At 47.1% G+C, this 25265-nt stretch overlaps 1 protein-coding gene across 3 annotated transcripts in view; it reads right to left on the bottom strand.

The window, feature by feature from the left end:
• Positions 1-21217, bottom strand: part of FER (FER tyrosine kinase) — a 239241-nt gene extending 218024 nt beyond the window's left edge. Inside the window, exons 1-2 of one of the 3 annotated variants that reach the window (XM_044275952.1) lie at positions 21073-21180; positions 2445-2541 (exon numbers count right to left, since the gene is read on the bottom strand). The gene's annotated coding sequence lies outside the window, so the exon portion shown is untranslated. Of the gene's footprint in view, positions 1-2444; positions 2542-21072 lie in introns of all 3 variants that reach the window. The other 2 variants (XM_044275954.1, XM_044275953.1) reach the window with 2 other exon arrangements.
• Positions 21218-25265: the final 4048 nt, after the last annotated feature.

Consider the following 25265-nt stretch of genomic DNA (forward strand, 5'->3'; position numbering starts at 1 on the left):
CACTGAAAAGTACAGACCGGCACGCAAAAAATGAGCCCTCACACAGCTCCGTATACATAACTACAAAAAAGTTATAGGGGTCAGATTATGGCAAGTAAAAAAGTGGGGAGAAATGTCCGTACATCTTATAAAACGAATACTAGTGAGCGTTCACTAATATGTATTAGTCACTAGTAGAATTAGGAGCGGGGAGCAAAGCGCCGCAAGCGCAGGTAATACTTACCTTCCCTTGTCTCCGCCACGGCTCCTCTTCAGCTGTCACGCTCCCATCTTCCCGGCCTGTGCTGCACTGTCCTGACCCTATACAGCGTCAGGACGTAGTGCGCGTACTGTGACCTGACGCAGTGCAGGACAGGTAAGATGATATTTTATTTTAGTCTGATGGGGGTACTGATGGGCTAATCTGAGGCCTGATGGGGGTCTGATGAAAAATGTGTTTTCTTATTTTCCTACTCTAAAATCTGGGGTGCATCTTATAAAGGAAAAATAAGGTATATATTTTTTAAATAAAGTGGGGTTTTTTTCAGTATAAAAATGTGAGAAAAAAATATATTTATACACTCCCCTAAAGAATTATTAGGAACACCTGTTCTATTTCTCATTAATGCGATTATCTAGTCAACCAATCACATGGCAGTTGCTTCAATGCATGTAGGGTTGTGGTCCTGGTCAAGACAATCTCCTGAACTCCAAACTGAATGTCAGAATGGGAAAGAAAGGTGATTTAAGCAATTTTGAGCGTGGCATGGTTGTTGGTGCCAGACGGGCCTGTCTGAGTATTTCACAATCTGCTCAGTTACTGGGATTTTCATGCACAACCATTTCTAGGGTTTACAAAGAATGGTGTCAAAAGGGAAAAACATCCAGTCCTGTGTGCGAAAATGCCTTGTTGATACTAGAGGTCAGAGGAGAATGGGCAGACTGATTCAAGCTGATAGAAGAGCAACGTTGACTGAAATAACCACTTGTTACAACCGAGGTATGCAGCAAAGCATTTGTGAAGCCACAACACGCACAACCTTGAGGCGGATGGGCTACAACAGCAGAAGACCCCACCGGGTACCACTCATCTCCACTACAAATAGGAAAAAGAGGCTACAATTTGCACGAGCTCACCAAAATTGGACTGTTCAAGACTGGAAAAATGTTGCCTGGTCTGATGAGTCTCGATTTCTGTTGAGACATTCAAATGGTAGAGTCCAAATTTGGTGTAAACAGAATGAGAACATGTATCCATCATGCCTTGTTACCACTGTGCAGGCTGGTGGTGGTGGTGTAATGGTGTGGGGGATGTTTTCTGGGCACACTTTAGGCCCCTTAGTGCCAATTGGCCATCGTTTAAATGCAACGGGCTACCTGAGCATTGTTTCTGACCATGTCCATCCCTTCATGACCACCGTGTACCCATCCTCTGATGGCTACTTCCAGCAGGATAATGCACCATGTCACAAAGCTTGAATCATTTCAAATTGGTTTCTTGAACATGACAATGAGTTCACTGTACTAAAATGGCCCCTACAGTCACCAGATCTCAACCCAATAGAGCATCTTTGGGATGTGGTGGAACGGGAGCTTCGTGCCCTGGATGTGCATCCTTCAAATCTCCATCAACTGCAAGATGCTATCCTATCAATATAGGCCAACATTTCTAAAGAATGATATCAGCACCTTGTTGAATCAATGCCACGTAGAATTAAAGGGAACCTGTCACCTGGATTTTGGGTATAGAGCTGAGGACATGGGTTGCTAGATCACCACTAGCACATCCGCAATACCCAGTCCCCATAGCTCTGTGTGTTTTTATTGTGTAAAAAAAAACCGATTTGATACATATGCAAATGAACATAAAAGAGTCATATCTTACTTGTTTGACCAAAGAAGAGTCATATTTTCAAGCTCTGACTCATCTCAGGTTAATTTGCATATGTATCAAATCTGTTTTTATACACAATAAAAGCCCACAGAGCTATGGGGACTGGGTATTGCGGATGTGCTAGCGGCCATCTAGCAACCCATGTCCTCAGCTCTGTACCCAAAATCCCGGTGACAGGTTCCCTTTAAGGCAGTTCTGAAGGCAAAAGGGGGTCCAACACCGTATTAGTATGGTGTTCCTAATAATTTATCACCGGACTGGTGCTGATATATAAAAGTAACTATTCGGTTTTACCATATAGGGAACGCCATAAAATCAAAACAAAAAAAACTGTTGGGGGATTGCGGTTTTTTTTCCCAATTTCATTCCATTTGTAATTTTTTTCCCCGCTTTCCACCACATTGTATGCAACCGTAAATAGTGCCATTAGAAAATGCAGCTTGTCCTGCAAAAAATAAGCAAATATGGGGAGGAGCAGGGTTGCCAACTGTCCAGAAATCTCAGGACAGTGCACAATGGAAGAGGCAGCATAGACGGCCTGGAAGGTTATGCTATAAGCTACATAACGTACCTAGTTCATTCATTGCCTTGCATGCTTAAGCTGATATCTGGGCCGAGGAAAAACTTCAGACTGCTGGACACAAATCCTGTTTGTATTGTAGTCCTTTCTGCAAAGAGAGGAATGCAAGTGTCAGTAACATCCGCTCACTAAGCCTTGCTGCAGGCTACACACAACACAAGGAACTGATGAGAGATGCATGTGTGGAAAAAACAGATCAAGGCTGACATTTACAAAGAGGACTTCTGCAGTGATAACGTACTGGCGTCCTCAGAAGAAAAACACAGCGCGCACCGATTGTATAAGGGCTTATGTACATGGCCGACTATCATCAGTGTTAGAGATGAGCAAATTTCATGTTAGGAAATTTGTTCACGCGTCGTTTGGTGGTAAAAGCAGAATTCCGTTATGGATTCCGACTCCGTTACCACAGATTATAACGCAATTCTATGATGGAATGCATAACTGAATGCCTTTAGAGGCATTCCGTTATTCATTCCTAATAAAAGTCTAAGGCCTGGGGGCGTGGCCTGACTGTCATGGTGTGAGGACGCAAGTCGTTTCAGCTCCGCCACTATCCTGTGTTATCCTTATCGTCTGAGCATCTGACCGGAAGAAACACCCCTATGTGATTCGGGGCCTCGCGGTTTACCGGTACCCAGGCTTTCTGGACTGTAGCTGCTGCGGTCTCTGTCTGCGGGATACCTTTGTGTGCGGCCTGTGAGCGGAGCGGTTCCCTGTGCTACGGACCCCTCGGTGAGAGCGGGGGGAGTGGGGACGCTACAGGATTGTACTCACCGGCTCTGGCGATCGGGTGGCGTCTGGAGCGGCAGGTCGCGGTGGCTCCCGGGTCCTCTCCCTCCTTCCTTGCTGGTCTGCCGGCGGCTCCCCACGTGTCTGGTGGTGCGGGCGCCATCTTGCCGGTGACGCTGGGGACGGTCCTTTTCGCGCTCCTGGACTGGCGCGGGTCCCTTGTGCTCCTGGTGGCATCGGGTGCAGCGTGAGGCTTGCCTGTAGCTGTGGGACAAGTGCCCTCTGGTCCGAAGCTGACAATTGTTCTGGCGAAGTGGTGCAGCTGCTGTCCTGTTAACCCTGTGTGAGGGAGCTGATTAAAGGGCCAGTACGCCTATTGCCGGTGGAGGGCTGGTCACCTTATGGGCCGAAAAACGGGCACCTCGAGTACAGCTATTCCACCTAAATTAATGCTGGACAACATGAGCCAAACGGACGATCGGGAGGCTGGGACCTCCTCTGGGCACTCAGCAGTGGACCTTGCGAAAGTTATGGCGGCCATCACTACCTGCCAGACGGCGCTCACGGTTAAAATTGACCATGTCCAGGCTGATCTTACTCTCCTCAGACATGATATAGAGAAAATTAGAGAGAGAACAACCGAAGTGGAAAGGAGGGTGAGTGACGTGGAGGACAGGGTTCAGCGTGATGACTCTGCGATAAACGCTCTGCAGAATCAAGTCAAGACTCTGATGGCGAAGGTAGAAGACGCCGAGAACCGTAACAGACGGAATAATATCCGCATTATGGGGTTACCCGAAAGAGCAGAGGGGCCCTCTCCTGAGGAGTTTGTGGAGCGTCTTATAAAGCAACTCTTTGATCCGATAAATCTCTCAGGGACTTTTGCGGTGGAACGGGCCCACAGGATTCCCACTCGTCCCCTGCCTCCGGGAGCACCTTCTCGTCCTTTTATCTTCAAGGTCCTTAATTATAGAGACCGTGATGCTATCCTGGCTGCAGCTCGCCGACTGAAGGACATTCATTTTGACAACACCCGGATTTCCTTCTACCCGGACTTCTCTGCAGAGGTGCAGAAGCAACGTAGGCAGTTTACGGCGGTGAGGGCCCGACTAAGAGAAAAGGGACTTATGTATGCCATGATGTATCCGGCACGGCTTAGAGTGCAGGAGGGAGAGCAGGTGAAATTCTTTGCCACCCCTGAAGAGGCATCGGACTGGCTTGACCGCAGGGGCTGAGCGCTACATATCTGATGTTTTGGGGTGTCTCACCGTTTGTTTTCAGATGTTCGCAATATCAGTCGGAGCTGAATGTGTGATGGTTGAGGTTGCCTGCTGCATAGGTTCAGTTTACGGTTTACCTAGGGCAGTGGGGTTTAAAACGGGGTCTCGGTTTCCCCTTTTCTATTAACGAGGTAAATGGGGGGAGGGTTGTTAGGCTTGGATAAGTTGGGGGCATCTGGGCAGGGTGGGGGGCATTGCCTGTCGGTTCGGGCTTGTTTTGGGGCTCTGGTTCTAAGTTGGGGAAGATGGTATGACTGTGTGAGTGTATGGCTTGGGTGGTGCAGTTGCTTCTGGGGTTATTGCCTTAATAAGCCGCCATGATGTCGGTATGTCGATTTGTCTCTTGGAATGTCAGGGGTCTCAATGACAAGATTAAAAGATCACTGGTCTTTAATTTTCTGAGAATCCACAACCCGGACGTTCTGATATTGCAGGAGACACATTTACAGGGGCGGAAACTTTTGGCGTTAAAGAAGCCCTGGGTGGGCTCGGCATACCACGCTGTTTACAATTCTAGGGCCCGAGGAGTGTCCATTCTGGTAGCAAAGTCCCTTCCTTTCCGGTCATATTCTGTGTATACTGATGCGATGGGGCGCTTTGTGATTATCCATGCTGCAATCAGGGGCATTGATTATCTTGTGGTGGGTATTTATATTCCCCCTCCCTTTCGTAGGGAAATCTTGGATGAGATTATGAGGAGAGTAGCATCTATGCCTCCGGCGCCTCTGATTGCATTTGGGGATTACAACGCGACACTGGACCGGTCATTAGATCGGCTTCACCCTAGTGATGCCCATACTGACGCGTTAAGCTCCTGGGCGGATGTATTTGATTTAACAGAGGGTTGGAGGTACTTGCACCCGGGATTGCGCCAATATTCCTGTTATTCTGCCCCGCATGCAACGCTTTCACGGATAGACTTAGTTTTCCTTAGTAGAGATCTATTACCCGCTCTGGTGGTGGCTGACTATTTGCCACGAGGTATTTCTGACCATGCCCCCCTGTTGGTGGTTCTGAAGCAGCCCATTGCACCAGCTGGGAGAGTATGGAGGCTCAATAGTAAATGGCTGGAGGTCCTACCAGTTCTTTGGGCGGTACAGCGAGGTATAAAGGACTACTGGGATCTCAATGAGGGCTCAACTAACCCGTTGACAGAGTGGGATGCCTTTAAGGTGGTAATGAGGGGCACTCTGATTCAAGCAATAGCAACGTATAGGAAGGAGATAAGTGTTACTAGGACTAAGTTAGAGGGGGAGGTGGTAGAGAAAGAGCAGGCTTTTATTGCGAATCCAGATGGGGAAAATCGTAGGTTATGGGATGAGGCTCAGAGGAAACTTAGTCTACACTTGACAGAATATACCCAGAAGAAGCTATTGTATCAAAGGCGTTTATTATTTGCTGATGGGGATAAGAATGGGAGTGCCTTGGCATTCCTGGCTAGGACTGAGTCGCCTCAGACAGTGGTCCCGCACATCACTCCCGCGTGAGGGTATACCGGCCGGAGGACATCTGTGACCATTTTGTTCAATTTTCTGTATAGCTCCAAAATTGGGTTGTCCCCGGAAGAGATCCGGTCCTTCCTTCATACCATTCCCCTCACACCTGTTGCGAGGACGGATAGGAATTTTTTAGAGGCTGCTATTGATGTAGAAGAAATTAAGGCGGCGATTGGGGATATGGCAGTGGGGAAATCACCTGGTCCGGATGGGTTCCCAGTCGAATGGTACAGATTGGATGTTGAGATGCATTCTGCACGTCTATTGAAACTGTTCAATTATGCGTATGAGGCCGGTGGGTTGCCTTCATCCTTTGGAGAGGCTACCATTGTGGTGATTCATAAAGCTGGGAAGCCTCCGGACCACTGTGCGTCGTATAGACCTATTTCCCTACTGATAACTGATGCCAAAATCTTGGCTAAAATCTTGGCCAAGAGACTTAGTAGGGTAGTCTTATCTATTATTGATCCTGATCAATCTGGCTTTATGCCTGGGAAGACAACAGATATCAACCTTAGGAGATTATTTACGAACTTGCAGGTCAGGCATGATAATGCGGGTTCAAGAGCTCTGGCTTCTCTGGATAACGAGAAAGCTTTTGACTCGGTAGAGTGGCATTTTATCTGGGAAACAATGTCCCGCCTTAGCATCCCTCCCTCCTTTGTTCAGTGGGTTCAATTATTGTATCAGGCACCTACAGCGCGCATCAGAGTTAATGGCGTTCTTTCCCGACCTTTTAGGCTATTCAGGGGTACGAGGCAGGGCTGCCCCCTGTCCCCGTTGCTGTTCGCTTTGATAATGGAACCTCTTACGCAGTTGATCAATAATAGCTCTTTGATAGAAGGGTGGACGATAGCTGGGATACAAGAGAAAGTATCGCTATATGCGGATGACCTGTTGGTCTACTTAGCGGACCCTGGTCCCTCCTTAGAAACCCTGCTAGATGTGGTAAATGGGTATGGTAGATATTCAGGGCTACGAGTGAACTGGGCCAAATCTAGTCTGTGTATAGTGGACACGGAGGAGGGAGTGGATATCTCTCCGGTATCCCCCCTGAAGGTGGTAGATAGTTTCCTTTATTTGGGGATACATATACATAGAGATCCTCGGCAGTTCTGTCATCTAAACTTGAGGCCCACTATGGAATATGTCACGCGCAAGTTAGAGGCCTGGGAAAATCTCCCCTTGTCTTTAATAGGCAGGATTAACATCTTTAAAATGGTGTTGTTACCGAAACTATTATACGTATATAGAGCGGCTCCAGTGAGGGTCCCGAAGTCCCACTTTGATGCCTTAGACAAGGTTACGACCCGATTCTTATGGTGCCGTCGGGCCCCTAGGATAGCAAGGAAGACGTTGAAAGCCTCCTACTTACAGGGGGGTTTGCAACTTCCCGACCTATATGTTTATTATATTGCGACACGCCTGATGTACGCATCCTGGTGGATTAGAGCAGACCCCAACAATCCAGCGGTGGTGCTGGAGGCAGCGCTGGTTGGCTCTTATGAAGCTCTAACGAACTTGGTTTACAGGGGAGGGGGTGTTTTGGTCGAGGGGAGATACACGGAGTCTATGGTGACAGTTATAGAGGCCTGGGAGAGGTTTGTGGAGACTCATATGGATACTCAGGCAGGGATCATCTGGTCTCCATATATCCCACTATGGCGTAACAAGCACCTCCCTGAGCTTCTGCATTTGCCAGATTTTGAATTTTGGCCTAGGAAGGGGCTTAAGTACTTGACGCAGCTGTTCCGGGAGGGGGTCTTTCGCTCTTTTGAGAGTTTGCGGTCGGACTTCCTGTTGCCTCAGACGTGTTTTTATCGGTTCCTCCAACTGAGACATGCTTGTGATAAACAGTTCCACTCCTTGACCTTGAGCTTGGAGTGTGGTCCTCTAGAATCAATAGCTAGGAGGGCACAGCCATATAAACCGATTTCTTCCTTTTATGGTGAAATTATTAAGATGCAGGAATCTCCTATTAGACGATCATTTGTGAAGTGGTCGACGGATATCCCAGAGTTGGAGGACTCTCATTTGGAGGAATGGCGTCTGGGGTGGAGGAGGTCTGTCGTGAGCGCTCGAGATCAGCTTATTCAGGTCAAGTGGATGCATAGGGTGTATCTGACCCCGGTGCGTCTATACCAGATGCGTCAGATACCGAGTCCTGGGTGTGACAGGTGTGGGGGTGATAGCGGATCCTTTTTCCACATGGTCTGGTTGTGTCCATCTTTACAGGTGTACTGGAAAGGGGTGTGCAACTTCATTAGTGATAAATTGGGCCTACCAGGGATCTGCGATCCCATCGTATGTGTGTTGGGATTAGTTGTGGAGGCGACTCCATCCAAGTATACTAGAATACTGTTACGATTATTAATGTTCTATGGCAGGAAGAACATACTTTTGAACTGGAAACCTCCCAAGTGTCCCACGGTGAATCAGTGGGTGCAACTTATTAACAAGGATCTTCAGATGTACAAATTGACGTATGAAGCGAGAGGAGCCCCTGATCGGTTTGACAAAATCTGGGGTATATGGGTGCAAGCGGAGGGTACGGTTTGAGGTCCACGGTCGGTTGGGACTGCATCACCCAAGTGTGTGGCTGTGTGTGTGGTTGTGGAGTGAGTGAGTACGGACCTTTGTTCTCCTTTTCTTTTGTGACAACAGTGATGTACTGTAATTAATTACATTTGTATCTCGTACTGTTGTACATTTTTGTCATTGATAATTCTGTCTGGTCTTGCTTGCATGCGTGACTGGCAACTGGATCTGTTTTAACTTGAAAAATGTTAAATAAACGCTATTAAAAAAAAAAAAAGTCTAAGGCCTGCATAACAGATCAGTCCCGTTTCCGTTATTCGCTCATCTCTAATCAGTGTGTTACATGGCTTCATAAAACAATGTTCAAAATAATTTTGAGGTCCACATTGTACCTCTGGATGAGCCTAATTTCACATGGATAATGTAATTTTTTTCAAAAACTCCCTGAAACACAAGTAAGGACTCCAGCGGATCCAGAAAATACAGATGCGTGCATCCCGCAACTTTCACGGGATTCACTATAAAGAAGCATATTCTTGTCCGCAAAATAGACAAGAATAGGACAAATTCTATCATTTGCGGCCGGCCGCATGGATGCAGACAGATGACACCCGTGTGCCGCCCATTTTTTTTTTTTGTGGACCCGTAGAAATAAAAACCACAGTCATTGGCGGGAGGCCTAAAAATTATGACATGCTCATCACATACTTTATTACAGACATTTGTCTGGTTAATCTAAACGTGACAAAAGCAGGCACAAAAATTTAAATAAGACCACGATTAAGTGGCACACATGGACGCGCTTTCCATTTCTTGCGCCTGCTAAGTGAGCAAAACCCCCTTTAATGTCAGGTGTTGAAGTGTGATAACTGTCGGGATTTATACCATGTTATAGGGTATATATCATCATGGTCGAGTCACACTATGACTACTTCCTACTTTTGACGTCGGCAGCGGGTAGCTCATGAAGGTGTGTGATAGGCTGTCTGCACACATATCCCTCGTTGCTGTCATGACTAGTGATGAGCGAACTTGTGTTTTCAAGTTTGGCATTCGGGTTATCCAAGAATCCCGTTACGGATTGCGCTACCACGGACCATAACAGAATTCTATGACCGCATGCACCAAGGAAGCCTATAAGAGGCATTCCACCATAATAGAAGTCTATGCTGGCCACAGACTTCTATTATGACGGAATGCAATATGGAATGCCTCTCATTGGCTTCCATGGTGCATGCCGTCATATAATTCTGTTATGGTCCATGGTAGCGGAATCCATAACGGTATTCTTAGACAACCCAAACGCTAAACTTGAAAACACAAGTTCGCTCATCACTAGTCATGAGTAAAAGGGGTGATTTATCAGAGTTGTAAAAAGGGATGGATTATTGGCTTTCGGATGGTCACTGCACCTCTGCTAACAAAGTTACTGAGAAAATGAAAGCTTTTTCCACCAATGGAGTTATGGAATTGGACCTCCACTGATCGTCAAAGGGTTGTCTTCTCAGACGAGTCATGTTTTCTGCTTCATCGAACGGATAGACAATGATGTATTAGGTGAAAAAAAATAATAATCTGAGAACAAAGTTCAACAAAACACCCTGCACCCACTGCTGGAAGAACACAAGCTGGCAGTGGCAGCGTTATGGTGTGGGGAATGTCTTCATGGCATTTTCTGGGCCCACTCATCCATGTGGAGGGCACTCAGCTGATTTGGGTATGAATCCATCCTTGCAGATCACGTACACCCATACATGCTGGTTGTCTTCTCTGGGGTGGATGGGATCTTCCAGGAAGACAATGAGACATGTCACATGGCTAGAAATGTTTGACATTGGTTGGAAGAGCATGACCAAGACTTCAAGTACTACCCTGGCCCCCTAAATAACTTTAACCCAATTGGGACCACCTCAATAGTCATGTTTGCTCTATGGATCCTCCCCCACGCACCCCTCCAGCAGCTGTGGGATGCACTGCAGTCAACATGGCTCCAGATACCTGGGACAACCTACCAGGACCTTACCAAGTCACTCCCAGCCCGTCTAGCTGCTGTCAGTGCTGTACATGGCAGATTAGCTGGAGGTCATAATAATGTGACTCGAATGTGTTTTCTAAATCTAAAGGACGTTCATGTAGCAGAGCACATCTACTGTAAATTACTGCAACTACCATTCCAATGAGCTGATCTCATAGTCTTTGTCAACAAATCTATTCAGAAGCCATTCACACACAACTAGACCTGAAGCAGGAAAGAGGAGGCTGCAGCGTCAGGCCTCACTATTTCTCCCACAACACAGCTGTACGTAGACACAAAACAAGCGCTTGTTCTTCCTCACATCATCTGACAGAAACCAAGCGAAGCCATGAAACATTAACATTTAACCTTTCACATGATCTATTACCTCATAGCATGCGCTCAAGGCTACTATTACTATACTGTCATACCATTACTATGGCACTGGCAAAACAGACACAAAACCAATGGGGGAGATTTATCAAAACTGGTGTAAAGGAAAACTGACCTAGTTGTCCACAGAAACCAATCAGATACAACATTTCATTTTCCAAAGGAGCTCTAAAAAATATAAGGTGGAATCTGATTGGTTGCTATGGGCAACTAAACCAGTTTTCCTTTACACCAGTTTTTATTTATCTCCCTCACCGTCTACAAAAGTAGTAAACTGAATACTACATACTTAGTATACTGGTACCAATGGGGCACATTTACTAAGACCGGCATTTTACGCCGGTCTTAGTTCCCCCTTGCGCTGCCTTTAGATTCGTGTAATTTAGCACAAGGTGTTCTCCTAGACGTAAATTAGGCTCATCTGCGGCAGTCGTTGCGCCTGGTGTAAAAGTTAGTAAATTTGCCAGGGCTGGAGTCCCGGCCCCGATCCGTCCCTAGACACACCATAAAACCGGCCAAGTAAAAATTGTGGCATGGCCAGTTAGAAAAGGAGACTTGCGCCTATTTTACACCTATAAAAGTCTCAAGTCCCTTAATAAATGTGCCCAATATGTCCTTGGCTGCCTACTAATACCGAGACCACCATTCTAGATGTACTGGGTTGTATACTATTATACACCATTCACATGGGTCTCTGGAAAAACTTGAGTGAATCCTGTCAGCATTTCGGCATGGAGTACACATTTAAATTCTGACACCAGAGGTTGTGATAACGCCTGTAATCATGGACGCCTGTTCAGACCATTTTACTGCCTGGAAAAAGTCTGTAACGTACCAACATGCCTTGGACTTTTCCCTGCCATTCATCAGCGCAGCAATGCTGCCTTTGCCGGAAATAACCCATAGCAAAGTTCCGTACAGCAAATAGCTTTGTCACTGGTTGGTTTGGGTGGGTTTCCAGAGCGATTTAGTGCCCTGCAGCAGGAGACGCTGGCGGGAGCTGGAAGGAGGAGGGGCTAGCTCCCGGGGTTGATATAGTAAGGAGTGTCTGGCGCCCTGCCCAAGGAACCTGGCAAATATGGCAGCAGTGGAGCTGAAGACTACAGCCCGGACCTGCAGAACACGGCGACAGCAGCGTGTAATGTATCGATGTGTTTAATGTATGTAGTGTGATCATCACACACACTGCGCCGCGTACACCCCACACACACACACACACACACACTGCGCCGCGTACACCACACACACTGCGCCGCGTACACCACACACACACACTGCGCCGCGTACACCACACACACACACTGCGCCGCGTACACCACACACACACACTGCGCCGCGTACACCACACACACACACTGCGCCGCGTACACCACACACACACACTGCGCCGCGTACACCACACACACACACTGCGCCGCGTACACCACACACACACACTGCGCCGCGTACACCACACACACACACTGCGCCGCGTACACCACACACACACACTGCGCCGCGTACACCACACACACACACTGCGCCGCGTACACCACACACACACACTGCGCCGCGTACACCACACACACACACTGCGCCGCGTACACCACACACACACACTGCGCCGCGTACACCACACACACACACTGCGCCGCGTACACCACACACACACACTGCGCCGCGTACACCACACACACACACTGTGCCGCGTACACCACACACACACACTGTGCCGCGTACACCACACACACACACTGTGCCGCGTACACCACACACACACACTGTGCCGCGTACACCACACACACACACTGTGCCGCGTACACCACACACACACACTGTGCCGCGTACACCACACACACACACTGTGCCGCGTACACCACACACACACACTGTGCCGCGTACACCACACACACACACTGTGCCGCGTACACCACACACACACACTGTGCCGCGTACACCACACACACACACTGTGCCGCGTACACCACACACACACACTGTGCCGCGTACACCACACACACACACACTGCGCCGCGTACACCACACACACACACTGTGCCGCGTACACCACACACACACACTGCGCCGCGTACACCACACACACACACTGCGCCGCGTACACCACACACACACTGGGCCGCGTACACCACACACACACACTGCGCCGCGTACACCACACACACACACACTGCGCCGCGTACACCACACACACACACACACTGCGCCGCGTACACCACACACACACACACTGCGCCGAGTGGGTTTTTGTCATACGTTCAACATAGAACATACACAAAAAAAAAAGTATATGGTAACAGCTGCCATACGGTAGCATCCATCCATGAAGTTCCAACTGCGATGCAACAGAAAAAAAATATATATCTATCCAAGTTAGATTTTTGTGCAACTGTCTTGTCGCCGTCGCAGCATGTCACAGTGCAACACCATGGAGTATCATTATAAAAAAAACATTGGACGTCTTTTCAGCGACACATCGCCACGGCCTAAAAGATGTGCCCTCTGCTAAACACAGTCTCAGGTCCCATGTCAAGGCTTTGGAGTTACATAACATGCCAATTACATAAAAGCTAGATGAGTCTGTTCAACCTCCAGTTGCATCACCCGCCCATCTGCATCAACAGCACCCAGCCTACAGAGCGCTAACCCACACAGATCAACTACTCCAGCTTCCGCTGCTATACGGGCAGAGCACCATTTTTCCAATTTGATGGCAATAAAGCCCTTTGCAAGTTTTGATTTTTTTTAACATCTTCTTTGCAGCACCCTAAGCTTACGCCATCTATAAGATTTATAAACCTGCGGCATTGTCATTAGCTGCTGTGGGCAATTGCTCCAATATATAAGAACGGATGGAAGGGAATGAGTGCCCCCCAACTGGCAACACCCATCTTGACCTTTAGGGTCCTGCTACACAGCGATTTTGGGCAGGACAGGTGTTGCACGCCCATGTCGCTCCCAAGTATCGCGGTGTGGCGGGGCACCCATAGGAATGAATGAGGTCGCACTAAGACCTGCATCTTTCAACACGTAAATTGAAACAATTGCTGGATTTATTTATTTTTGCAATTCACAAGTTGCGGTCGCAGCAAACATGCGAGATGCACTACAACAACCCTATTCATTCCTATGGCAGCCATATGACAACTGTTTCGGCCAAAATGGCCGTGTAGAAGTCCCTTTATTTCACACTGCCTATAAGGAATAATAAAGAAACGGCGCAACATTGAGGCCGCAGAGCGAACGTCGATGACTTCTTCTCTTTTGGTGATGTCATCGGCGCAGGCGCACTGAGGGAGTGCTGAGGAGGCGAGCCCCCTTATCTCAGAGCGCCTGCGCCGAATCAACACAGGCGCGTGATTTTTTAAATGCTGACAGGGCCGGCCGGAAGAGGAGATCGCGGCTGGCCCTGTCAATCAACAAGAGGAGGGGGCGGTTTTCTGCGGCTACTACCAGCAAATAGACGCCCTACTTGCTGGTAGAAATGTATTAGCATATCATAAAAGTAAGTTTTTGGCTAAATCTACTGAACGAAAATTATTAATAACATAATGTATTACAATATGGGAGGATAGCCAGACAAGTATAAGTAGACCCAAAAAAAAAAAAAAATGCGTTTAGTGGGGTGACAGAAGCCCTTTAAATGGGTTGCTCTGAACCCGGACTTAAAGAGGACCTTTCACCGGATTAATTGAGATAAGTACCTGTACTTGGAGGGTACCCCCCCGCCGATGCTGCCACCCTGCCTGTTTTGTTAAAATAGCACTCCTACACCGCACTGTGCCCCCCCGTATTTTCCCCACTCAGTATGCAAATACTGAGCATCGGAGCAATGAGGAGGAGACGCAGTCTTTCTCTGTGGGGGCCTCCTTCTGCCCTGGCTGTAGCACTGTCCAATCGCATTGGAGAGCGTCACAGCCAGGGCAGAAGGGGACGCCCACAGAGAAAGACTGCGTCTCCTCCTCATTGCTCCGATGCTCAGTATTTGCATACTGAGTGGGGAAAATACCGGGGGGCACAGTGCGGTGTAGCAGTGCTATTTTATCAAAACAGGCAGGGTGGCAGCATCAGCGGGGGGTAGCCCACAAGTAAAGGTACTACTTATCTCAATTAATAAAATACGGTGAAAGGTCGTCTTTAGGCTCCTCTTCACTCATTTACCATGTGTGAGTGGAGCATCGAATCATTTGCTCTGATGATCCCCCTTACCCTGCATCGGGCAGGGGAAGGGCTTTTTCTTCAGCGCAAGGCAGGAGGGAGCATCGGAGCTCCACTCACATAAGGTAAATGAGTGAAGGAGAGCTTACATCTGGGTTCAGCTCTAAACCAGGACAACCTCTAACAGGCGATTGTTGGGAAGGAAGCGTTCCTTCCAGACAATCGCCTGCTTGTCAGTGAAGGAGACCACTGCATTTACATGCAGTGATCTACTCTACAGTATGGGGACGAGCGAAATGCTCTGATGCTTTTGAAATGCTCCAATGCTTTTTCTTCATCTCCGGGGACGTACCAGGCTATGCTAGACAGAGGCTTCCACCTAGCAGTGATCCTGGTAATGTCAACAGCACTAATGGGCGGTCTTTAGCGCCACCTATTAGGGCCAGTGACATCACTGCTAGGCGGAAGCCTCTGCCTAGCAGTGTAAAAAGGTAAAGAAATAGCCTGCGCAATTCATGACATGCTCCGAAGCTCAACTCAGAGGGGCTGAATGGGAGGAGAAGGTTATAGAGCTGCGGACGCACGGCTAGATCGCTGCTAGCATGTCCGCAAATATACTTGTCCTATAGCTCTGTGTGGTTTTATTGTGTTTAAAAAAATATTTTATACATATGGAAATGAGCCTGGTAAGGACCCCAAGGGGTTGTACTAACCTACTTGGAGCCCAGCCATGCCCCCTGTGAAGGAGCCCAGCACCACCTGCGTCCTCCGAATCTCCTCCTTGCTCACAGTTAGATCGCCGCAAGCTCGCGCATGCGCAGTTCCGGCATAGTGTTCCTTCCCTGTGCTGGCATCAGCCTCAGGGAAGGAACTGCGCATCACGAGATTACGGCGATCTAACTTTGTGAGCAAGGAGGAGATTCGGAGGACGCAGGCAGTGCTGGGCTCCTTCACAGGGGAACATGGCTGGGCTCCTTCACAGGGGAACATGGCTGGGCTCCAAGAAGGTTAGTACAGCCCTTTGGGCTCCTTACCAGGCTCATTTAGATCTATCGAAATCATTTTTTTTAAACACAATAAGTACAAGTACACAGAGCTATAGGACAGGTATATTGCGGACATGCTAGTGGAGATCTGGCCGTGCATGTCCGCATCTCTATAGGGTAAAAAAGAGGTGACAGATTGCCTTTAAAGTGGTTGGGCCACAACCATTTGTCACCTATCCACAGTATAGATCAGTAATGGCAAACCTTTTACAGACCGTGTGCCCAAACTGCAACACAAAACCGGAAAGTGCAAACACGGCAATTTAACCTGAATACGAACATAGTACAGTATATCCTCCATGTACTTTATCATGTAGCCATAATAGCTCTGAGTGCCGCCTCTGGCACCCGTGCCATAGGTTCGCCATCACTGGTATAGATGATGAAAGTATCACCATTGGGGGTCCAACCGCAGGGGACTCTCACTTATGATCCTCAAGTCTTATTTTTTAAAAGAGCAGTAGTGCACCATGTGACACTTGAAAGCTGCAGTTTGTCACCTATTCTGCCATTACAATGTGGATACTGAAAAACTGTATTGCTCCGTTTCATAAATCTGACACTATGCACATGGGCTTAGTCGTATCTCTGTTGGAAATGTGATCATATTTGATGGGAGCAATACAGAAATGATGGAAACCCAAGAGACCCCATAATAAGAGGAATCTGTCACTTAAAAAATGCAGTATAATCTGCAGGCAGCAACTTATGGTGGGTTTACATGGGGCGAGGGGTAGGCGATTCTTGGAAAGGAAGAGTTCCTTCCTCACAACTGGCTGCTCGTTCAGTGGGGGGGTGAAGCGCTGCACTTACATGCAGGGATCACCTCCACAGTACACTGCGCTCGCTCAGACAGCAGCACGGCTTGCAGGCGGTATTCTGAAATTCAGCAGACTGTAAATTTATAACTGACAATCTTGATGCAAGATGAGACTGTCATCCTCAATGATGGTTGTGCTTGTTCTTCTAGGAAACCTCCCACAATAGGATCTATCCTTTCCACTACCGCGGCAGGGATTTATCATGTAGAGAAAGTTAAAGGGGTTGTCGGGGACCACAGTCTTTTTAACTAACATTAGTATTCACCGTTAAATGTATCTGTAAGGCCCCCCTGAAAGTTCACAGCTTTTTTTTTTTTCCACTCCTCCGGGTCCCCAAAGCTGCGCTCGGTATTGTTTACATTGCAGCGCCCCCTCTATGTCATTTCCTGACGCACTGCCTTTTGGGTCCCACAAGGCAGTGCCACTCTGTAGACTGACATCTCAATCCCAACCATGGGAGGCGCGCCTGCAGGACATGGGAGGCGCGCCTGCAGGACATGGGAGGCGCGCCTGCAGGACATGGGAGGCGCGCCTGCAGGACATGGGAGGCGCGCCTGCAGGACATGGGAGGCGCGCCTGCAGGACATGGGAGGCGCGCCTGCAGGACATGGGAGGCGCGCCTGCAGGACATGGGAGGCGCGCCTGCAGGACATGGGAGGCGCGCCTGCAGGACATGGGAGGCGCGCCTGCAGGACATGGGAGGCGCGCCTGCAGGACATGGGAGGCGCGCCTGCAGGACATGGGAGGCGCGCCTGTAGGACATGGGAGGCGCGCCTGCAGGACATGGGAGGCGCGCCTGCAGGACATGGGAGGCGCGCCTGCAGGACATGGGAGGCGCGCCTGCAGGACATGGGAGGCGCGCCTGCAGGACATGGGAGGCGCGCCTGCAGGACATGGGAGGCGCGCCTGCAGGACATGCGACCCCATTGAGTGTACATGCAGATGAGAGGCTAAACATCAGCTTTCCCTGCCTCCAAATCAACCTCCTTCAGCCCAGAATAACGCCCCTCTGTGACCGGTGACATAACCGGTACAGGAGGGCATTCTATAGCGATGCCAGTTCCCTCCTATAAAACCGCCTCCTTGAGCGCTCCAGAACGCCTCTCTGTGTCGGTGACGTCATCGGGCTCTTTGCTAAGCGGAAGACGAGGCTTAGCACACCAGTAAGGAGCCCGACACGTCACCAGCTGATCAAAAAAAATAACTCTTCCGGTCCACAAATCCAGTCTAAGAAATGGGGGCATCAGAATAAAGAAATAAAAGGTGTAGAACCCACATATATGTAGGCCGTTAGTGAAATGAAGCACCAAACCAGGACAACTCCTTTAATACAAAGCACTTACTAAAGTATTGTTATTATCCATATTGCTTCCTTTACTGGCTAGCCTCATTTTTCCCATCACATTACACACTTAGGCCTCTTTCACACGAGCGTGGCGTGTGAGGGCCCGATAAGATGCGGGTGCGTTGAGGTAAAATGTGCGAGTGCAAAGCATTTTAATGCGTTTTGCACCCGCGTGAGAAAAATCGCCATGTTTGGTACCCAGACCCAAACCTGGACTTCATCACTGAAGTTCAGGTTTGGGATCAGTGTTGTGTAGATTTTATTATTTTCCCTTATAACATGGTTATAAGGGAAAATAATAGCATTCTGAATACAGAATGCAAAGTAAATTAGGGATTGAGGGGTTTAAAAAAATATATAAAAAAAAAATAAGTTAACTTACCTGCTCCATAGATGCCGGTCTCTGTTCTATCTTCAGGACCTGGCAAAAGACCTGTGGTGACGTCACTATGGTCCAATCACATGGTTCATCACCATGGTGAGGGACCATGTGATTGGATCATGTGATGTAACGTCGCCACAGGTCCTTACCTGGCAGCTCAACATGACAGAAGACGACAGAGATCCGCAACTACGCGATCAAGTGGACTCGGTGAGTTGTTGTTTTTTTTTGTTTGTTTTTAACCCCTCCATCACTATTTTACTTTGCATTCTGTATTCAGAATGCTATTATTTTCCCTTATAACCATGTTATAAGGGAAAATAATACATATCGGGTCCCCAGCCCGATCGTCTCCTAGCAACCATGCGTGAAAATCGCACCGCATCTGCACTTGCTTGCGATTTTCACACAGCCTCATTCACTACTATGGGGCCTGCGTTGCGTGAAAAACACACAATATAGAGCATGCTGCGATTTTCACACAATGCACAAGTGATGCGTGAAAATCACAGCTCATGTGCACAGCCCCTGACCCATAGAAATGAATGGGTCAGGATTCAGTGCGGGTGCAATGCGTTCAACTCACGCATCGCATCCGCGTGGAATACTCGCCCGTGTAAAAGGGGCCTTATCGGTTACGACCACCTTTCAATACAGCATCGGTGGTTGTGCTTGCGCAGTAAAGGAAAATGCGCTTAGCCTATGTGCGTTCCTGTGGTCCCAGCCACCAGAGAGGCCAATGCTTTTTTCTATAGTGTGCTATCACGGCCACCGATGCTGGATAGCAGGGTGGACGTAACCATGGAAACAAGCAGTGTTTAATGTGATGGAAAAATGAATCCAACCAGCAAAAGAGGCAATATGGATAATAACAATACATTAGTAAGTGCCTTGTATAACTTCTTCTACATGATAAATGGCAGTACCTGAAGTGAGACGACCCCTTTAATCTCCACTACTAGGCAGTGTAATATTTGGGGATATCGTTCACACTTGAGAGGGGGTAACACTCGATGTCTATCACGTTTTATAAGATGACTGAAGTCATGAAGTGCAGAATTAGCAATGTTGTATACCAGACGGCCTCTCTTATGTTGGGTGCACCACTCGTCAGCAGACATGCAGAATTAGGCCTCATGCACACGACCGTTGTTTTGGTCCGCATCCGAGACCCAGCTTTTGCGGCTCAGATGCAGACCCATTCATTTCAATTGGGCCGCAAAAGATGCGGACAGCACTGCGTGTGCGGTCCGCATCCGTTGCTTCGCTTCGTGGTTTGCAAAAGAAAAATATATATAACCTGTCCTATTCTTGTCCATTTGGCAGACAAGAATAGGCAGTTATATCAATGGCTGTCCGCGCCGTTCTGCAAATTGTGGAACGCACACAGACGCCATCCTTGTTTGACGAATGCGCAATTTGCGGACCGCAAAACATACAACGGTCGTGTGCATCAGGCCTTAGAGAACACCTAAATGGCGCAATCAAAGTACAAAAAGACACCCGTCAGGGCTCATGCACACGACCGTTGTTTTTGTCCGCATTTGTTTGTGGTTCGGATGCGGACCCATTCACTTCAATGGGGTTTCAAAAGATGCCCAAGGCACACCATGGACCTGTAATAATGGAAATGACGACGCCAGTGTGTGTGGATGGAGAAATAGTTGTAGAATACAGGACACACACTCCCAATATCATCACCCGAGATAACGTAAGGGTACGTTCACACAGGGTAAGAAACCCAACCTGTATCTGCCATGGAACCCACAGCAGCGGTCCTAGGCTGACCCTGGAAGTGTAGTTTGTCCAACCACGGATTTTCCCCATTCAATGAGGCTCAACCACGGGCCACGTGTGCCCGTGGACATGTCCCTTATCATTACGGATTTCAATACCATTGGAAGGATTGAGACGCAGATTTTTACACCCAAAATCCATGTGAAATATAAGCGGTGTGAGCGTCCTGGGTCTAGTCCGGTACTGAAGTACATGGCAGGGGCTAGCGCCCATAGAGCACCTGTAGGGGGGCATCGTTCACATCAGTCGTCAGCATGGCGGTCACGTCCCCCACAATGTATATGGAGTCTTGTGCCTGCAATGGTTTACCCTGGGTCACTGACCGCACCCCAATGACAGATGTGTGGGTGCCCCTGCCACTATGGTGCCAGCTTTACAGACTGATACAAAGTGAAGAACGTCCTCTCCTTCTGTACCCAGAATGTACAGGGGGCAGAGGACTGGCACACCGGGCATACACTACAGGACATCACAGGCTGCACTGCATCCCTGTCCCGGGCCGCTGACTCCAGCTTCTCCACACACACCGCCGTATTCCCGGCACCTCCCTCCGCGCCCCACCGGCATCCTGCAGGAGCACTTCCCACCTCCTTATCCCACCGCCCAGAGCCTTCCGGTACCTGCAGCCCAGTCCACCGCCCGGAACCTCCGCCAACACCGACAACAGGGATCCCGACAGGCAGCGCGTCACCGAACCACAGCGTCACGGCGCCAGCCAATGGAGCAACGGGATAGAGGAGGAGACCGGAGCCCTGACAGCCAATCAGAACGCGCGGAGGAAGTCATTCAGAGTCCAGCGAGGAAGGGATGGAATGGCCTGGTCATGTGACCACGGCGGCTGCCGCGGGATGCGCATTATTTTCCTGCTTCCAGCGGGCTCAGTGCTGTACTGCGGTACCGCTGCTGTGTGCATACGTGTCTGGGATGTGTGTATCGTGACTTGGAGTTCATAGGGAATTCCGCTAAAGCTTGTGTGCACGGCAGTTGCCAGTAAACAGTGACACGGTGCCGTCAGGCCGGCTACTTATCCTATTGTATAATAGGTTCTTACATGACATACGAATAAATCTATTTAATACTGGAAAACAGCAAATAGTTTTTAGTTTTTTTTTTTCATTGTTGCGTTTTTTTTTCACTGTTGTGACAAATGTGTCAAACCGTATAATCATCTTTTGTTTAAATATATATTTTTTTACTTTTATGTTCTGTCACAGGAATCAGCAACCTTCAGCACTAGTGTTCAGCGAAGCGAGCTACAGCTGTTTCATCCGAAATCGCTTTGTTCAAAACTTCGGTATAATACTGTACGGACTAGTCGGAACCGAAGCCAAGTCCGGTTGCAAGTTTACTAAACATTTACAAAAAATTTGGACAAATTAGCAAATTTACAAATTTCTATTTCCCTAATTTTATAATAGATAGTAATAACTCCTAAAATAGTGATTACGTTACCTTCCCCATATGTCTACTTCATGTTTGGATCACTTTGTGAATGCCATTTTATTGTTTGGGGACGTTAGAAGGCTTAGAAGCAAGTCTTGAAATTTTTCAGAAAATTTCCAAAACCAACTTTTTAAGGACCAGTTCAGGTTTGAAGTCGCTTTGTGAGGCTTACATAATAGAAACCACCCAAAAACGACCCCCATTTTAGAAACTACACCCCCTTAAGGTATTCAAAACTGATTTTATAAACTTTCTTAACCCTTTAGGTGTTCTATAAGAATTAATAGAAAATGGAGATGACATTTTTGAATTTCACTTTTTTGACAGATTTTCAATTTTTTCCAGTAACAAAGCAAGGGTTAACAGCCAAACAAAACTCAATATTTATTGCCCTGATTGTGTAGTTTACAGAAACACCTCCTATATGGTCGTAAACTGCTGTACGGGCACATCGCAGGGGGCAGATGGAAAGGAACGCCATATGGTTTTTGGAAGGCAGATTTCACTGGGATAATTTTAAGCTGCCATGTCACAGTTGAAGACCCCCTGATGCACCCCTAGAGTAGAAACTACCAAAAAGTTACCCCATTTTGGAAACTACGCCCCTCATGGTATTCAAAACTGATTTTACAAACGTTGTTAACCCTTTTAGTGTACCACAAGAATTAATGGAAAATAGAGATGAAATTTTAGAATTTCACTTTTTTGGCATATTTTTCATTTTAATCAATTTTTTCCAGTTACAAAGCAAGAGTTAACAGCAAAAAAAACTCAATATTTATTGCCCTGATTCTGTAGTTTACAGAAACACCCCATATGTGGTTGTAAACTGCTGTACGGGCACACAGCATTACACAGAAGGAAAGAAACTCTATATGGTTGTTGGAAGGCAGATTTTACTGGGATAATTTTAAGCTGCCATGTCACATTTGAAGACCCCTTGATGCACCCCTAAAGTAGAAACTCCAAAAAAAGACCCCATTTTGGAAACTACAGGATAAGATGGCAGTTTTGTAGGTACTATTTTAGGGAACATGTGATTTTTGGTTGCTCTATATTACACTTTTTGTGAGGCAAAGTAACAAAAGATAGCTTTTTTGGCACAGTTTTTATTTTTTGTTATTTACAATGTTTATCTGACAGGTTAGATCATGTGGTAGTTTTATAGAGCAGGTTGTTACGGATGCGCCAATGCCAAATATGACTACTTTTTTGGTTGTTTCAGTTTTAGATAATAAAGCATTTTTGAAAAAAAATATTTTTTTTAGTGTCTCCATATTCTAAGAGCCATATTTTTTTTTTTTTTTTAGTGACTTATGTAGGGGCTCGTTTTTTTCGGTATGAGATGACTGTTTGATTGGTACTATTTTAGGGTGCGTATGACTCTTTGATCTCTTGCTATTACACTTTTTGTGATTATAAGGTGACAAAAAAATTGCTTTTTTGACACACTTTTTTTTTACGGTGTTCACCTGAGGGATTAGGTCATGTGATATTTTTATACAGCAGGTTCTTACGGATGCGGCGATACCGAATATGTATACTTTTTTTTATTTATTTATGTTTTACACAATGACAGCATTTTTGAATTTAAAAAAAATCATGTTTTAGTGTCTCCATATTCTGAGAGCCATAGTTTTTTTAGTTTTTGGGCGATTGTCTTAGGTAGGGTATCATTTTTGCGGGATGAAGTGACGGTTTGATTGGCATTATTTTTTGGGCAATTGTCTTAGGCAGGATCTAATTTTTTGCAGGATGAGATGACGGTTTGATTGGTATGATTTTGGGGTGCGTCTGACTTTTATATCACTTGCTATTACACTTTTTGTGATGTAAGCTTTTTTTGCACCATTTTTTTTTTTTTTTTACGGTGTTCGCTTGAGGGGGTTAGGTTATGTGGTAATTTTATAGAGCAGGTTGTTATGGACACGGCAATACCTAATTTGGCAAAAAATCATTTGCAAGAATACAGCGGCTCACCCCCTCACCGTATGGCCACTGAGGAAGGGGTGTTAGACCCTGAAACGGGTCTGGCATACAGAGTGAGCGTGGACAAAAGAAAAAGGAAGCCTGGAACCAAAAGAAATAAAGTAAGAAAATCTGCTTGAATCCAAAAGCTGGAAGAGTAATCCAAAAGCTGGAAGAGCAGTCGCCAAACAGTGACATCATTAAAGCGTCTACTCGGTCCCCCGGACAACCAGGTTACGTGGGACGCCACGTACGGCCAGCACATCACGTAGCACGCTGTGAGTGCACGGCCGCCTGGATACAACGCTGCGGAGAGCAGTGAAGAGGGGTAAGACCGCGCTCGTTTGCGAGCATTACAGACCCTATGAAGCAATCATAAGTTATATATAATCAATAGCACTGTGGAGTGAACACTTTGGATTTAGCTGACACTTGGTACCAGTTGTGTCTCTTACACGCTACGGAATCCAGCGCAGCATAAACATTGTGCACTGTGGTTTCGGTATACGAGCAGTATCCACGTTTATCCACGTATATTTATAGGACATTGCTGGCACGCTGTTGTATACACAGAATTTTGGGACTTCAATACACCCATAAGAATTCCTCCCTATTGTAGTTTCACATCATTTGCATAGGTATATGTGTGTCTACATGTATGTTTTTATATATTTTTTAGGGGTTTGTTTTTAGACTAATAAAGTTCATTATTCGTTACTATCTTGTGTTTCCCTTCTGAGTGTGCCCCTTCAAAAAAAAAAAAAAAACACATGTTTTAGTGTCTCCATATTCTTCCATAGTTTAACTTTTTGGGCGATTGTCTTAGGTAGGGTATCATTTTTGCCGGATCAAATGACGGTTTGATTGGCACTATTTTGGGGTGCATATGACTTTATGATCGCTTGCTATTACACTTTTTGTGATGTAAGTTGACCAAAAAATGGCTTTTTAGACAGCTGAAGGTTGCTGATCCCCATCTATCACAACACATCACGTTTTCCCCTGACAGGGATGAGCCACGTGACTACTACGCCTGATAATACCATTAGTCCGTGTTCACATGTTACATGACCACAAATCTCCGCAGTATGGTTGACATGCAGATTTTGCACCATGTAGTAATAATCCTTATAGGGCACCAACATATTCGGCAGCTCTTTGGGAAGGAACAAGCTAGTAAAATGAACAAACAAAAAGAGAAAGCTCCCTGTCCGTAAAGGTATGTGGAAAAAACTTTCAATTTGAGGGGTATGTGAGGAGTGACACATAGTGACCAGCCCCTCGTCTAACCAGCATGGTGCCATATGAGCAATTAAAAAACACTTAAATAAATAAATACACGTGACCCTGTTATGGTAAAATAATGGCCGCAGTCCTTTATTAAGGGTCGATTTACAAACTA

The sequence above is a fragment of the Bufo gargarizans genome, chromosome 1 (assembly GCF_014858855.1).
Source record: "Bufo gargarizans isolate SCDJY-AF-19 chromosome 1, ASM1485885v1, whole genome shotgun sequence".
NCBI lineage: Eukaryota > Metazoa > Chordata > Amphibia > Anura > Bufonidae > Bufo > Bufo gargarizans.